The sequence below is a fragment of the Aptenodytes forsteri genome, unplaced genomic scaffold (genome assembly GCF_000699145.1).
Source record: "Aptenodytes forsteri isolate BGI_AS27 unplaced genomic scaffold, ASM69914v1 Scaffold212, whole genome shotgun sequence".
In the NCBI taxonomy this organism is placed as follows: domain Eukaryota; kingdom Metazoa; phylum Chordata; class Aves; order Sphenisciformes; family Spheniscidae; genus Aptenodytes; species Aptenodytes forsteri.
The window spans coordinates 3,895,103-3,910,671 of NW_008795487.1; positions in this window are offsets into that span (position 1 = coordinate 3,895,103).

Consider the following 15,569-nt stretch of genomic DNA (forward strand, 5'->3'; position numbering starts at 1 on the left):
GGGAAGGGAAGGGAAGGGAAGGGAAGGGAAGGGAAGGGAAGGGAAGGGAAGGGAAGGGAGCCAAGCTAAGCCAAGGCCAGGGAAGGGAGAGGAAAACATATCATAGATTATTTGCTGTGAATTCCATGATGTTTGTTACCTCAACACGTTTGGTATCATAAAGCTGCCAAGTGTGAGATAACTTTCACACATCTCTCAGGCAGTTGTGTTACAACTGCTGCCTGTTCATAGCCAGTGCCACAGCTTCAGCTGGGCTGCAGTCAGAGCTTCTTCTTCAGTCTCCTTAGAGTCTGCTGGAGGAAGGTAGGTACGTTGAGATGGAGATATATATATATATATATGCTGAAAATTCACTGGAGCTGGGCCAAATGTTGATCTGAGCAGGGAGAGAAAAGGGCTGAGTAGTATTAATTTCCTTATGTCCTAACACTCCTGTATGCTCTTATGGTCCACGCTGAATCTCCCTGGCTTTGCTGCCTCATCAAAACAGCTCTCTCAAGCTGTGCAATGCTCTTTTGCCTCCCCATCTGTCTTCTCAATTTCTTCCATCCACGTCCCCTGCCCCCAGAATTTAATACAGCAATAGGTACACTACTGTATCAACTTCTCAATGGCTGTTATTCACTAGCCTGTGAAAATATCCATTGAAAATATTTCAGTGAATCTTTTCAATGGCAACAAATGAGTTGTCATTGACAAGAACAGAAATAAAAGTTAAACATCCTCAAATTATTACCTCTTCTCATTAAAAGCGAACCTTGGCTAGATGTTGTAAACATAGATCTTGTAATTGGCAGTCTAATAATTTCCAAGAAAAGGGTGTAATAGGATACATGTAACATATAAGCATAAACATTTTCCATGTCATATGTTTCTGTATGTTTCCACCTATATTTTTGTACAAATAATTAATGCATAAAAGGCTCATTTCCCCATAAAATACAAAAATGAAACACGAAAGTGCTAGCTGTAAAAATGCAGACAGCCAAGCTTGCCCAGGAGGTAACTCTGCTTTAGGATGGATTAATTTGTTCATGATGCATTATTATTCTTTACTGACTTTGCAGGAACCCTAACAGATAAAAACTGTTTCAAGAGTTGTGTTTTCACTGTCAGTGATGCTTGTGCAAAAGCAAAAAAAAAATATCTTGGCAAGACAGTAAGACACCAACATAAGCCCAAGGCTATTCTTTTTCCACATAGATTTCAGTGTCAAAATGGCAGGAAAACCAAAATAATTTTCAAGCTGCTAGAGGGTACTGCCAACTGTGAAAAACAGAAAGATAACTATAAATATAATTATTCAAGTGTGCCCTGTTAACTAACAGGAAGATTTTGAAGGACAAGCACAGTATTTTCTAAACACATTTTTTCCTGATAAGCAAGATAGACAGGTAATAAACAATTAAGGTGATTTTCTTTTGCAAAATAGCTTACAGAGGCAATATTAACCAGGCTGTACTGGTTCCCAGCAGAATGCATGTGGAGGGCAAGCCCTGAGGTAGTTTTTAATGCCATTTCTTCAGGATCCCTATTTGATGTTTTGCGTAACAATACCTTCTGAACAAATCCACCTGGAATCAAATTCTAATTATCATTTAAGAGTTCAGTGGAAAATCTGCAGGAGTGAAGGATGAATATTTGGTCCTTAGGCATGTAAAAGAAGAGGTCATATTTGCAGTATTTTTCCTTTTGTAGCAAGAAAGAGAAGATTCCCAAAGGAACACTCGTGGTCTGTCACTGGTCTGCAAGCCATTTCAAAAGGTACATGCCTTGGAAGAGAAAGGTGCCCGTTGCTATGATGGCACGTTACTGTGACTGCTGCTCTTCCAGGTACAAGGCAAAAGAGGGCAGTGGAGCACTGTACATTTCAATAGATTAAACTAATGATCCCTGCAGAACTTTTATCTACATTTCTTTGCTGCAAAAATTATTACAATACCTAAAAAAGCAATCATGTTGTATTAATAATATTCAGACAGTTTAAACTGAACATCTCTTAAGCTTTCATTGAAAATGGCATTTGTCTCCTAGCGAGCCTTGTAATCGATTGATTGAAACCTCCTTAAATTGCATACGTTACCTTCCAAATCTCCTGTCACAGGAGGTATTGCATTCTCACTCACTAATAGGATTCTCCATGTTGGTTTCATTTGCATCACCTCCTTCACATGCACTCCAGGGAAGTTGGCGTTCCTGTCTATAACACAACTCTCCAAGTTTAAAAAGGCCAACAGTAGTTCAGGTGTCCTCACACAGAATGACCTTTGTTTCCTTTCCTGTGTCACTAACAACAAACTGTGTTGATTTTTGCCAACATGCCATGGCCAGTCATTGCTTACGTTGGGTGCTTTCATAATTTATTGGGCAGTTCTGCCTTCTGAATCCTTCCCAAGTGTTTCTGGGCTTTGTCTGTGCCACGTCCATCTCTGAATGTGTTCGTTCATGCAACTTTAAACATTCAGCAACACCATCTGCTGTTCCCATATTTAAGAAAAGATGAAGGTCAAAGATCTCTTCAAACATCTCTAGTTTTACATTTTAATAAAATCAAATCTGAAGTTTGGGTTTGCTTTGGTTTTCAGTTGGAGTCTGGGATGCTGTTTCCTTTCGCTGAAAGCGGTTCCCACTTCTACATAAGCTGACACGGATAACGTCATTAAAAATAATGATGTGTTATTTAAGAGGAATGGTCACAGTGAAGAACCCTGGCCTCTCTACCCAACAACCTTCTTTCATCTTGTCAACAACAGCTTTTAGTCTTTCTTTAAAATTACAGAGGTCTCTGACTGTCCTCAGGATGGCAGTGCTCTAACCAGATTTATTAGCAAAGCTCTTACTTTCCCATTATAAGCCAAAGTCTGGTACTCAAACGTCATTCACTTCAAAATGCTGTGTTTTATTTAATGGTTGTAACATGTCAGCACTGTCTCCAATGCTCCTTTGATGTAAAAAGACAAGGGGATGTGACAAGATACCTTTGATGTGCCACATCCAAACTGAAGTTTGAATTATTTATAAATGTTTGGAAAATTACATAAAATGATAGTGTAGTGATACGTAACCCGGTACCACTTCATTCTCAGATCAAAACACAGTAATCACCAACATCATTATCTTATTCCAGAGCAGTTTCAAGGGTAGCTCACTGGACTGGGATGCGCGGAGTTGGTTTATAAGCCTGGTTCTTTCGTGGTCCTGGGGGAATTCAGGGAAGTCCCCCCAGCCTCCTCGGCTTCGGTTTCCTCTCCTTTAAAGCAGGGGGGCTAACACCCATCTTCTCTGTAAAGTGTCTCTGTAAAGGACATCACGGTGCTATGTAGTTTTTGTATTTACAGTATAGAGGCTAGATATTATTCCTGTTATTACAGTTTTTGTTCTATTTTTACAGTGATATTATTCCTACTACTACAGTATTCTGCCTCCAGGGTGCTGGGTCCTGAGCAAACACAAATGCAGGCTGGTCAAAGCCCACTGCTGTTTACATTTGAAAAATGTTTTAGAAGTGTAAGACCATCCTTTCCACACCAGTGCACTTAAACTTATGGGAAAATCAATAATTTTCTCTACAAATTGACTAGGCCTTTTCCAGTAGGTCTTGCTTTGTGTAAAAAGGCACAAACCATCCTCAAATATAAATAGAAAAACCTTGCAATAGTGCTAAACCCATGCGTGCTGCCATTTTTCGTGAGATGTTTATAGAAATACTTTTATGTTTTGGTTAACTCTCTGAGACAGAGAACAACAGCTTTCTTAATGGAAGAAATATTGTTTATTCTTTACTTTTATTTACTCATTTTGTCCTTAACTAAATAATAAAGCAATGTAGTATTTCAGTGACGTACCTAATAAGCAATCTAAAATTAATAAACTCTTCCTTTCTCCTTTCCTTAAATAGTTCCTCATTTCCTGATTTATGTTTCTGTACAGATATGTATCTAGACTGATTTTTAATATAAAACTATATATAAGGATTTTAACATTTACATTTTATATTAAATTGTAAAATTTATATAAAGATATATACATATCACTATCCAAAAAAAGTAAGAACTGAGCACGTCCAGGTCAGCTGAAAATCAAGAGACTTTCCAAATCTGAGCGTTGTCAGTTGTAAGACCATGGGGTCCCCATGGTGCTTCAGCACTGATAGAAGGGCATCCCACCACCATGCGCTGAAGCTGAGGATGCTCTTGAAACAGAGAATCCCCTACCCAAAGGTGTTGAGCAGGAAAGGAGACAGGCATGGACGGGCCACCGTCTTGACCAGAGATGAAGTCCAGAAAGTTGACTCAGAAGCGCCTTTAATTTGTGACAGAGTCTATTTCCATTCTCACTCCCGTCCTCGCTAGAAGTTGGCATAAATGTAATGGAAAGCCATATAAACTTCAGATTGTCCGGAATTCCAGGAGCTGCTTTTGCAAACCAAGCGGTCTCACCCTTCATTTCTGGGGCACTAACCAAGCCCATGTAACAAACTGTGACCCAAAACTAAGCAAAACAAGGAAATCAAGGTCTGTTTGCTGGAAATGGACAAATGAGAAGTGACCATTTTTACTCCAAGCATCATTACATGCTCATTGGTAATAAATGTGAGTGCATGGCTATGCACGTATGTGCATATGCATAACATCTCTTTAAACTCACGATAACAAATCCTTCTGGTGCGAACGATAATGTAGTATCACAGAGAATGTTTTAAGAAATTGAACCATTATGATTGGCAAAAAAACAGCAAAATGCAGGTAAAGAATAAGATTTGCTTGTGCTTTTAAATAAAAAAAAATCAACTTTTTACACATGGAAAAAGAAAATCAAGCTTTCCTCAGCAAGGACCATTATTCAAAGGACAGCATATTCTGGGCCAGAAGTTCCATCTGCTACTATTACAGCAAGAGATGGAATTTCAATTCTGCATTGAAAGAGCTTATTCTCCTCTCATTATGCTCAACTTCTGGTGCACGATAATGTAGTATCACAGAGAATGTTTTAAGAAATTGAACCATTATGATTGGCAAAAAAAAATTTTTTACACATGGAAAAAGAAAATCAAGCTTTCCTCAGCAAGGACCATTATTCAAAGGACAGCATATTCTGGGCCAGAAGTTCCATCTGCTACTATTACAGCAAGAGATGGAATTTCAATTCTGCATTGAAAGAGCTTATTCTCCTCTCATTATGCTCAAAGGTGATGATAATTTGGCATTTTTCAGCCTGTCCCCTATCAGAACACAAAAATTGAAAGAAAATCAAGCTTTCCTCAGCAAGGACCATTATTCAAAGGACAGCATATTCTGGGCCAGAAGTTCCATCTGCTACTATTACAGCAAGAGATGGAATTTCAATTCTGCATTGAAAGAGCTTATTCTCCTCTCATTATGCTCAAAGGTGATGATAATTTGGCATTTTTCAGCCTGTCCCCTATCAGAACACAAAAATTGGTGCCTAAGTGTTGAAAGGGAAATCCAGCACAGGTTTCCAGCAGAATAGCTCTGGTGGGAGGAGGATGAGGCTGGTAGGTGGCTGTTGGGCTGTACGTAAGGATAAATAAGCGTGAAGATACTGTGTCAGAACTGAAATCAGGCGGTAAACAACATCCAGCTGATAATGAGAGCAACATCTACACTCTTACAACATCTATGTAACTGAAATAGTAAGAGAAAAATAAATGGATTTCACAGTTCAAGCATCTGTTCTACTCATAAAACTGTAGCTCCAAGAGAAATGAAGTTACAGTACCAGTGCAGGCATCACAGGAGCGTAAGAGGCAGGTTATTCACAGGCTTAAGTCAACCAACAGCTATCTTAAAAATGGTAAATTAGGAAATACATCTTTCTACACAGCTGAAGATGTTATTTAATAAAATATTAATTAAACACACTGATACATGCCCACACTGGATCACAACATCGGGTTGTTAAGGCACATCACTATAAATTTAGTGTCGTGCATTTCAGCTTGTTTTCAAGCCTGGACCAAAGGGTGACTGCCACAATACGGCATGTCCTGAAGTCACGGTCTAGCTCTACGCTTCACCTCCTCGCCAGACACTGGATAGCCCCTGTCAGGGTAGACTTTTCTGTCTTTGAAGCGTCTCCGTGTGAGAAATGCATCACAAGGTCTGGCATTCCCAGACTTACCTGGGGTCTGCAAGTTCCCAAGGGATTTGCCTGCCATCCATCCATGCTATACACCAATTTCCCGTTCCAGCTATTGGTGAGGTGTCCTGCGAAACTCTTCTCACCCCCCGAAGCGCAGCTACCACCAGTACACCCCTCCCAGGACGCTGTCTTTCAGTTAGCCCTCTCCTTGCTGAATCTCAAGAGGCTTTTAGTTATTTTTACAGTTATCACAAGAACCACTTGATTTATTTAATCATCTAAAGGACCAAACTGTGTATAATAAGTTTAGTTTGCCTAGCTGACATTCATAAAAATAGCAGTAGCATACCCACAAGCTTATCCAGGAACGACTCCTTTTTGGTATTTACAGAGGTTCTTTGGAGTGCTGATTCTTTCACTTTTTTTCATAAAATCTGCTGAACCAAAGGCACGCGTTACATAGCTATATATTTCAAGCACATACCATGAACATTTTTTTTCTCATGGGTAGCAGTTTGCCTTTTAATTTAGCAACATTTTATATAGAACACACATTACACGTTATTAATAAACATTATTAGTTTTAAGGTCTGTGTGTCACATCAATCATTGCCAAATTAGTTTAAAAAAAGGGTACTTGGCTACATGGGCTGAAGAGTGACAAAGGTGGTTGGATGTCATCCTAGCTACATCACTTACTTGGCTGCTACTGTCTGCAGCCTGAAGAAGGACTTCAACCATTTATTAATGCATATATGTATCCTCAGAACCAAAGCCTTTGCTAACAGAAATTGGCACCGCTCCACCGAAGTCAGCTGAATGTTTGTAACAAATGAACAGCTCCTCCACAGCAAGCAAAATTTTGCCTTCCTTTATGTATCATCCCACATGCCCATAGGATTTTGCCTATGTGATTAAAAGAGTATGACTCACAATAGCGGCTACAGCGTCTTCCAAGCCTGTTCCCACCTCCTCTGTTGTGCTCTATCTTCCAGCTGACCTTATTAGTAAAGCCAGAAGTTAAGAGAAGAAACCTTTGGCTGATCAAAGTGGTAATACTAGTTCATAATACTGTCACACGTTTATCCTTGGAATCCACAGCACCGCCAACACACGGACTCAAGTCAAATGAATTTGGTGTCAATGTCTTGTTCCTGGGACAGGAACAGTCAAACATTTAATTCCTAAAGGCAGTAGGTTCATAGAAGTTCTGGAATAAATATATTAGATATACTATCTATATCCAGTTAATTCACCTGCGTACTCTGTAAAATTTTAAAAAGGGAATCGTCATGTGAATTTAATACACAATACAGAATCTTGCTGCTTCATACATAATTTAGTTTTAGAACTAAGAGAGCTTTCATAAACTCACCTGAAAAGCAAGTTTTCTCTTCTCTTCCACCTTTAATTTAAAATCTCTCCAGGCTTGTAAGCCCCCATGAGAGAAAAAATTAAAGTCACTTCAGAAATCTCCAAAACAGCAGTTTATGCATTCAAATATGTAAGAGTCTGGGTTTTTTTTCTAGGCTCAAAATGTTTTTCATCATGATTTGACACATCTTCAAGTAAAAAAATCCACTGAGGTATACAAATGTGGCTTTCCTTGAGTTTAATAAGGGGGGTGGCAGTGAGTCTGCATACTATCGTGAGAGAATCAAAGTTTGAACCCCTGACAACAGATGCACTGCAGCTCTCATTTATTTTGGATTTGCACTGAAAATAATTGATAGCCTAGTCTTGTAGTTTTGGAATAAACTTGGGTGTACACCGAAGAATAAAGCAGGCCCACTATCACCTTGTGAAACTTCCCTGCTCTCACCAGCGCCTGCCCACCCTCCAGTACAGCAGGCAGGCGTCATGGCACAACTCTGAGCGCTGATGAGAAGGCTTTTTTCTACCTAGGAAAAAAAAGTACAATGGCCTTTTGCATTAAGTGTCTTTTTCTCCAGTTAGTATTCTGTTCTCCACCTAAATATAAACTGTTAGTAGCCTAGGCATGAGATAACAGGTTTGATGCTGAAGCGTGCGGTTCCCATGGGATTGTTTTTCTCTTCAAAGCAGTTCACATTCAAGCCAGGCGGTACCTGAAAATCCTACTGTACCAACTACCTGTATGGACATTATAGTTAACATAACAGGCTTTGTACAGCTGAAGACAAACACAAAGTAAGATAAAAATTGGACAAGGTTATGGAAAATATTATACCGCACCAGAGTATGCTCAGCATGATTATATTATAGTCAGAGTGATGTAACTGAATTAATTTCCAGTTCCTAGAAATATGCTAGAGTCCCCACAGAGGTGTAAGAATTAAACAGGCTGTAAGTACATTGCGATTTTTATCTTCAACCTTCAGGCTACTATTATCTGTGATGGCTTCATTCTCCACGGACATATCAGCACAGTGGTCATTCTGCTCTAGTGACGCACTGCCATGTAACCACTTCAGCTCCAGATCACACCACACCCAGAAGTGTTGTCTACGAGCTGTAGGTGTAAAATGTAAGGATGGCCAGGGCTACTGAGAACAGATCCCCACTCTGACCCAGTCCCAGTTCTGCGCCTCCATCTTTTTGGTTTATCTGGCTAGCACACACTAAAGAGTTAAGGGAGAGAGTGCATTACAACGAGCAAGCCAGCGCTCATTCCAGTAGAAGACTCTCAAGAGTACATGGTTCATAGGATCATACAATCCCAGGATAATTCAAGTTGGAAGGGACCTCAGGAGGTCTGTAGTCCACGCTACTGCTCAAAGCAGGGCCAGCTTTGAGGTCAGACCACATTGCTCAAGGGGTCTTGAAAACATTCGAGGATGGAAACTACACAACTTCTCTGGGCAACCTGCCTGACTGTACTCATAGGGAAAAAGGTTTTCCTTACATCCAGTCCAAACCTCCCTTGCTTCAATTTATGACCATCGTCTCTGATCCTCTCCCAATGCACCACTGTTAAGAGCCCAGCTCCATCTCTTTGGAGACCTCTTCTAGGCACTGCAGGCAGTGGTACTATTAGGTGCCCCCAAAGCCATGCCTTCTCCAGGCTGACCCAGCCCAGCTTCCCCAGCCGCTCCTCACAGGGCAAATGCTCCAGCCCCCACTGCCCCTTCTGCTGAGCCCTCTCCAGTTTGTCCATGTCTGTCCTCTGCTGGGAGGACCAAAACCAAACATAGTATCTAGAGGTGGTCTAACAAGTGCTGTGTAGGGGGGGATAATCCTTTCCCTCAATCTATGGGCTATGTTTCTGTTCACACAGACCTGGAGGCTGTTGGTCGCCTTTGCCTCCAGGGCACACAGCTGGCTCGCATTCAGCTCGCTGCCCACCACCACCCCAGGGCTTCTTCCACAGAGCTGCTCCCCAGCCCATCTATCCCCAGCCAGTGGTGCTGCAGAGGCTCTTCCCGCCATGGTGCAGGACCTGACATTTCACTTCGCTGAGGTTCATGAGGTTCCTGTTGGCCCATTCTTCCAGTCTGCCTAGGCCTCCCTGAACAGCAGCTCTGCCCTTGGGTCTATTGGCTGGTGCCTCCAATTTGGCATCACCTGCAAACATGAGAAGAGTGCACTCTGTCACCTTCTACAGGTTGAGAGACGGAGGAAAAGCAAGTGTTGGAGACTATCCTATATGTTGTCACTGAACTGCTAGGTGGCTTTAAAAAGTCACTGGATCCCCCCATAGCTTGCTTTCTCCACATGTAAAATGTGGATGGCAGATCTAGAATGCTCCGGGCAGTACCCTAAGAGCCTTGAAGAAAATTTCTATTCAGATCTTGGTATCATTAATTGTTATCATCATTATCACTACTTGCTTCCTGAGGTCACGTTTGTTCCCTAGCAGGGGTTAACAAGACTCGTAGGAATTTACAGGGAATACTCTGATATGTCCTTGTAAAGATGCTTAGGAAGGTTTTATTTCGTCTCGCTTCACAGATTGGCAGTGCTCAGACTCCTGCAAATCCTACGTTCTTTTGTGCCAGAATCCTCAAACTGAGGTGAATACTCAGGCTGCAGTGGCCTGAGGGCAGAGGTTGATAGGTGCCGTAATGTGCCATCTCTCTGCTTCATTGCATCAATGAATAAATGCATATTCCTTAGCTCTTAACTCACATTACAGTTCAATTATGCTATGTCAGTCACTAGAAATGTATTCTGATGAGTGTCTATCTGTGTGCTCACTGTGTCTTCCTTTTATCTTCACCGATATCAAGACTTCATTAAACTCCCACTTAGTTATAGTCCCTATTAAGCGTGTCAGAATGGTATTACAGCAGAAAATAAAAACAAGTCATTAGAATGGGGATTGATTGTAAACTTAGTTTTAAGCCCATTTATATATACATACCTCACAAGGGTGGTGATGATAGTATGTTCAGAAGTACATTAATTGAAAGAGCTATGTAAGAAACACATCCTGCAAATTAGCTAACTATGTCATATATGTTTTGCATGAAGACCACAACTTAATGAAGTCCTTATTTAATTTTTGCTGTAGGTATCATGATCAGTTTGTTGGGTATTCATTTAACAGGGTTCAGAGCGCATGCAACCCACCACTGAAATGGATACTGAATAGCGAATAAAATTTCCTTCACGTGTCCAGGTTTACCCCAATGTACAATAAATATGGAAGAGGCTATTCATACAAAAGGCTTTTTTTTTTTGTTTCCCAGCCCTTGGTACATACATTCCCCTGTTCCACGCAAACCCAAACATCCTCTCAGGCAGGCTTTATATAAAACACCCTAATACCCAAAAAGCATCATAATCATGTAGCAGGTTTCACTGTGCATAAGTTTTAGCACTCATAACTTCAGAGGTTTTCTTTCCTCCTTTGCACTTAAAGACATAAGTACAAAAGATGTATTACATGAAAGATTCGTACTTTTGTAAGAAGGTGTTGGCTATTACTGGTTTTAGCCAAAATATTACAATTCTGCTTTCTTCTCTCTGAGGTCCTCTTTTCTCACATATATTTCTCAGTCATAATAGGTTAATTACCTAATAGGCTTTTTCCCTAGTACATGAGGGCTTTGTCTCTTTGAGGTCAGTGGAACAAACAAGATGTAAAATCTATTTGTTATGAATGTATTTCTTCTAGGCCATAAAACCCGAACTCATTTTTTTTCAAAGTGAATAGAGTGTTAGCGTTTTCTTTATAAGAATGATTCATTTATAATTTCAGTGTACAATATCACTCGTGTTTGATCACAAAGTCCTCAAGAAACCATCTGCAACACTATCTGGTTTTAAAGTAAATGCATATTGGGCAATAATAGAGCCAGGTTTCAAGGATAAAGGAATAAAATCATCCATGTAAAGATTCTCAGCTCGTTCTAGAGATGCAGATTTCTAATTCAATCACATAGATTGTACATATGTATGTGCACATATACACACACATACATGTACATGTGTATATATACATGTATATACACTTTCTGTAAAGGAAAGTGGCAATTTTTGTCCTGTGAGCTTAGCATTTTACTCCACATTAGCTGCACTTTTTAAAATTTGAATACTCTGGAGTCTCTCTTCTTCCATCTTGATGTAACATTCTTCCTTCTTTCTTTTCCCATTCCTTTCTCTTTCTTAATCAGTGACAATCCATTTTATCCCACATCTTTTTCTCAACCATAATCCACATTCATAATACGGTCTACAAAGAAACTCTGAATGTCACCTTATTGGTATCCTTTACATACGATTTAATTTAATGGTGACTTGTGAAAACGCCAGTAAGAATCTTTAGTATTCCAAAGTAGTACATCAAGACATTCAAAATAAGGATGTAATTCTCAACAGCAGCCAGTGTTATGAGCCCCTCCAAGCTGAAGCTCCAATTTTCTCATTTGGGCAGAATTTTGAAAGCTATCGGAGTGCCTCTAACGAGAGCAGATGCTGCTGTGCAACTCTATGAACCATATTAGCTATGCGTATTAAAAGCAGCACGCTAAAATAAAAAAAGGCTATTTTAAAGGATATTTACTTAAAAAACCTAGCTTAATGTAGAACAACAAATAAGCAAGTGTGTGCTGCTTTCCAATACACTCATCATTTTGTCAGCCCACTTCAGGAAAATCAATTCGTGCAGTTCGTCTACAAACTGCGTTACGCACTAAATATTCGCAGTTCAGAGGATTACCGCTTAGGAGGAAAAGGAGAAAACACTCATGCATCGAAGAAAAACTGGGGAAAAAGTTGTCTGTTAAGAAACGGCAGCAGGATTTCTCCGTACGTTTTAATGTCCAATTCCAGCCCTGAAGCGGTGCCGTGCAGGAGGGAGGAAGCACGCCAGGCGAGTGTCTCATGGTACGTAGGTACCCGATGTGTGCGCAGAGCCTGCTCTTTAGCTGAAGGGCAAACACTCCTGTTCCGTGTAACTCCGTTACACCACCACCAGAGTTTGTGTTAACATTACCAGTGCAAGATCGTTACTCTAGCAAAGAAAGGAGAGGAGATACGGCCCGCTCGTGCTGCAGGTTTAATACACTTCTTACAGTGACACGGTATTCCCTAACACTGCCCCAAAATTTGTCATTTGAAGGGCCTTGCCAGTTTCAAGTGTTATAATCATGGCATAAATCACACAATTAATCCCCACAATCCCACCTCCAAGCTGTTTATAAACATACAAATAATAGCGAGCGCTTGTCACATTACCAATAATCGCGGGGTCACAGATTTTAAGGCCACGAGAAACGACTACGAAATCGTTGTGTCTGACCTCTTGCGTAAAACAGACAGTATAGAAAATCGCTCCTACATCGAGACCTCCACTAAATGGGGCTGGAGCTGTGTAGGGCAGATCTACGCGGCCTGCCTGACAGCAGCCCGAAGGTTACTCTACGCTTACCTGGAGGGGAAAAAGTACAGCTGAGCACTCGCATGACACAAGGACATCTCGAGGATGCAGCACTGGCCATCCTTGGACCTTGGCTAACCTTTCGTCTCTGCGGAGACCCTCCTACGCTGCAATGATCTTCAACGCTCATTTTAAGCCTGTTTTAGGGAAATGGTGTAAGATGCACAGAGGGCATACCATGAAGACACTGACTCTTATTAATCCATTTTATGAGGAAGGAACTAGAAAATAAGCAAACCTGTGATGTTCATTGTCCAGTTACGCTTACATGCCACTTCCAGAAAATATTTAATAAACCTTCAGGGAATTTGCCTGAATAGGCATTAAGGAAGGAGTGACTTATCCAGAAACATACTGCACGTTTAAGTCAGACGTGACAGGGTTCCTGGGACCATGCTATAGCATGCTGCCTTGCAGCAGGAATTAATCCATAAAATTCATTACAATTCTGCTGATGAAGCAGCGGTAACTTCTTCACAGTCTTTTTCACACAAAAAGGCAAAGCTTTGAAATATCCTTTTACACAATGCTTGAATAGCCTATTAAATTGCTTTTGGACTAATAACACACTTTCAGCCTATGACATTACTAATTTTTGCAATACGGTAAAGATTTCTCTTGGCTCAAATAGGAACATGATAACAAGTTGTCTTTGCCTTGAACAAAGGTACTACTCATGATGTTACAACCCGTCTTACGGCAGAAAATACTTGCAGGTGATCTATATCTACCTGATGCTATTGTACTCTACCTCAGTTGCAGATGATATTTCAGGTACCACCTTTGAAACACTAGCATACATTAAGAGGGAGTAAGCTGGTGAAAACTGTTGAGTTGGGGCAGGAACACCTAGTAGCACTAAATAGAAATAAAATCGTCACCAAACTTCTGAGCAAGCAAGTAAATAAATACAAAAATAAGGTTTGCAGGCACTCCGCTGTAACCGATTTGCCCTTTTTTACTGCTTTAATAGTTCTCTCAACTTCAGTAACATCCTGCTGTTTCAAATTCACATGCAAATCTGCCAATATTTTTCTGACTCCATCCAAACCAACTGCAAAATTCCACACTGACCTCAGCAAGGCCAGGATTTCATCCTCTTATATCAGGCGCCGCAGCAATAGGAAAGGTGGGTTTCATATCTTTAGGGTTTTGCGTTTGTTAATACACAATAATGAATACACATAGTATTGATCCAAAGCCAACAAATCTGTGACTTCAACTATAAATCAAGTATGATATTGCTGATCATTGCTCCACTTATTTTTCAGTTGTGCTAGGCCAGAAAATACCCGTTAGTGTTTATACAAATGCATATATACATATTTATATACAAACACATATAAATTTACGTTATTTAGAATAAAAGCCGTTAGAAGAAAAAATATTTTCTATATCTTGTCTCCTAGAAACTATATTCTTAAAATAACAATGAGCCAGCTGGAAACACTAATGGTCAGACAATAACTGAATGGACTATTTCACAGTTTCTGCAAATATTAAGCAGATTGACGTTAGTTGTGATGGGTACTATAAAATACTTGGTCATATCGACACTTCAGGCATTTAACCACACGCACACGTATCTGCCAATATTTAAAGTTTCGTGAAAACCATTTTAATTTGCCACATTCCGTCCAGTTCTATAACTAACAGTATGAAATACTGGTTGACTATGAAATAATGAATGCTAAATGGCAAAGCCTCTACAACTGTATCACCCGCTAGCTCCTGCCAGCTGGGAGAGGGGCAGAAGGTGCGCACCGCTGTTAATTCGGAAGGGAACATGTGACACAACCTGACATGTCAAAGTGTGAAGAGGTTTTTGCCACTTAGGTAAAAACAAGTGTACTGACTGGTGAAACTGCAAAAAAAATTTTGAAGAAGAGGACCTGGAGGTTATTTTATTTCTACATAATTAAACGCGTAAGGAAAACAGAGCTATGGCCTTTTTCAAATGCCTTTAAGAGCTTCCCCCTCCTCCTCCCTTCTTCCCTTGCTGTTCAGAGCTGTTGAGTAACAGACATTTCAGAGTGTGCATGGGGGAAGTAAACAAATGCATTGCTACTGTAGTTGCAGGGCAAGGAAACATTGATGTCACTGCCGCTATAATCACATTAGTAGGGTGCGTTAACGGTAATGTCATGTTTGATCAACTAGTCGGGTCACAAGCCCTTTGAAATACAATCTGAACAGAAGCACAAACCAAAACGTCAAGAGAATCGACTTCCGAACAGTTTCCTTCCAAATACAGACCCCTGTTGCAAAGGTGAGCTTTCGGTCACCAACACTCAATGTCAAATCATCCTGAATCACACGATTACACTTTACACTTGTCTGGGTCCCCGTTCCCCCCTTTGAAGCCCAAATTTGATTTTTCGCTGGGTCCCCGTTCCCCCCCTTTGAAGCCCAAATTTGATTTTTCTCTTATTCCCCACTGCGTACACGCACCCGCACCCGCACCCTGCGGCGTCCGAATACATCCCCGCCAGGGATAACGTACACAGCTGGAGTTTGCTCCGATTGCTGACAGCTTGTCTGTCAAGGACAGAAACATTTACAGCCCGAGTGTTCAGGACCATTTTTCTTCCAGTAGGTCTTTTTC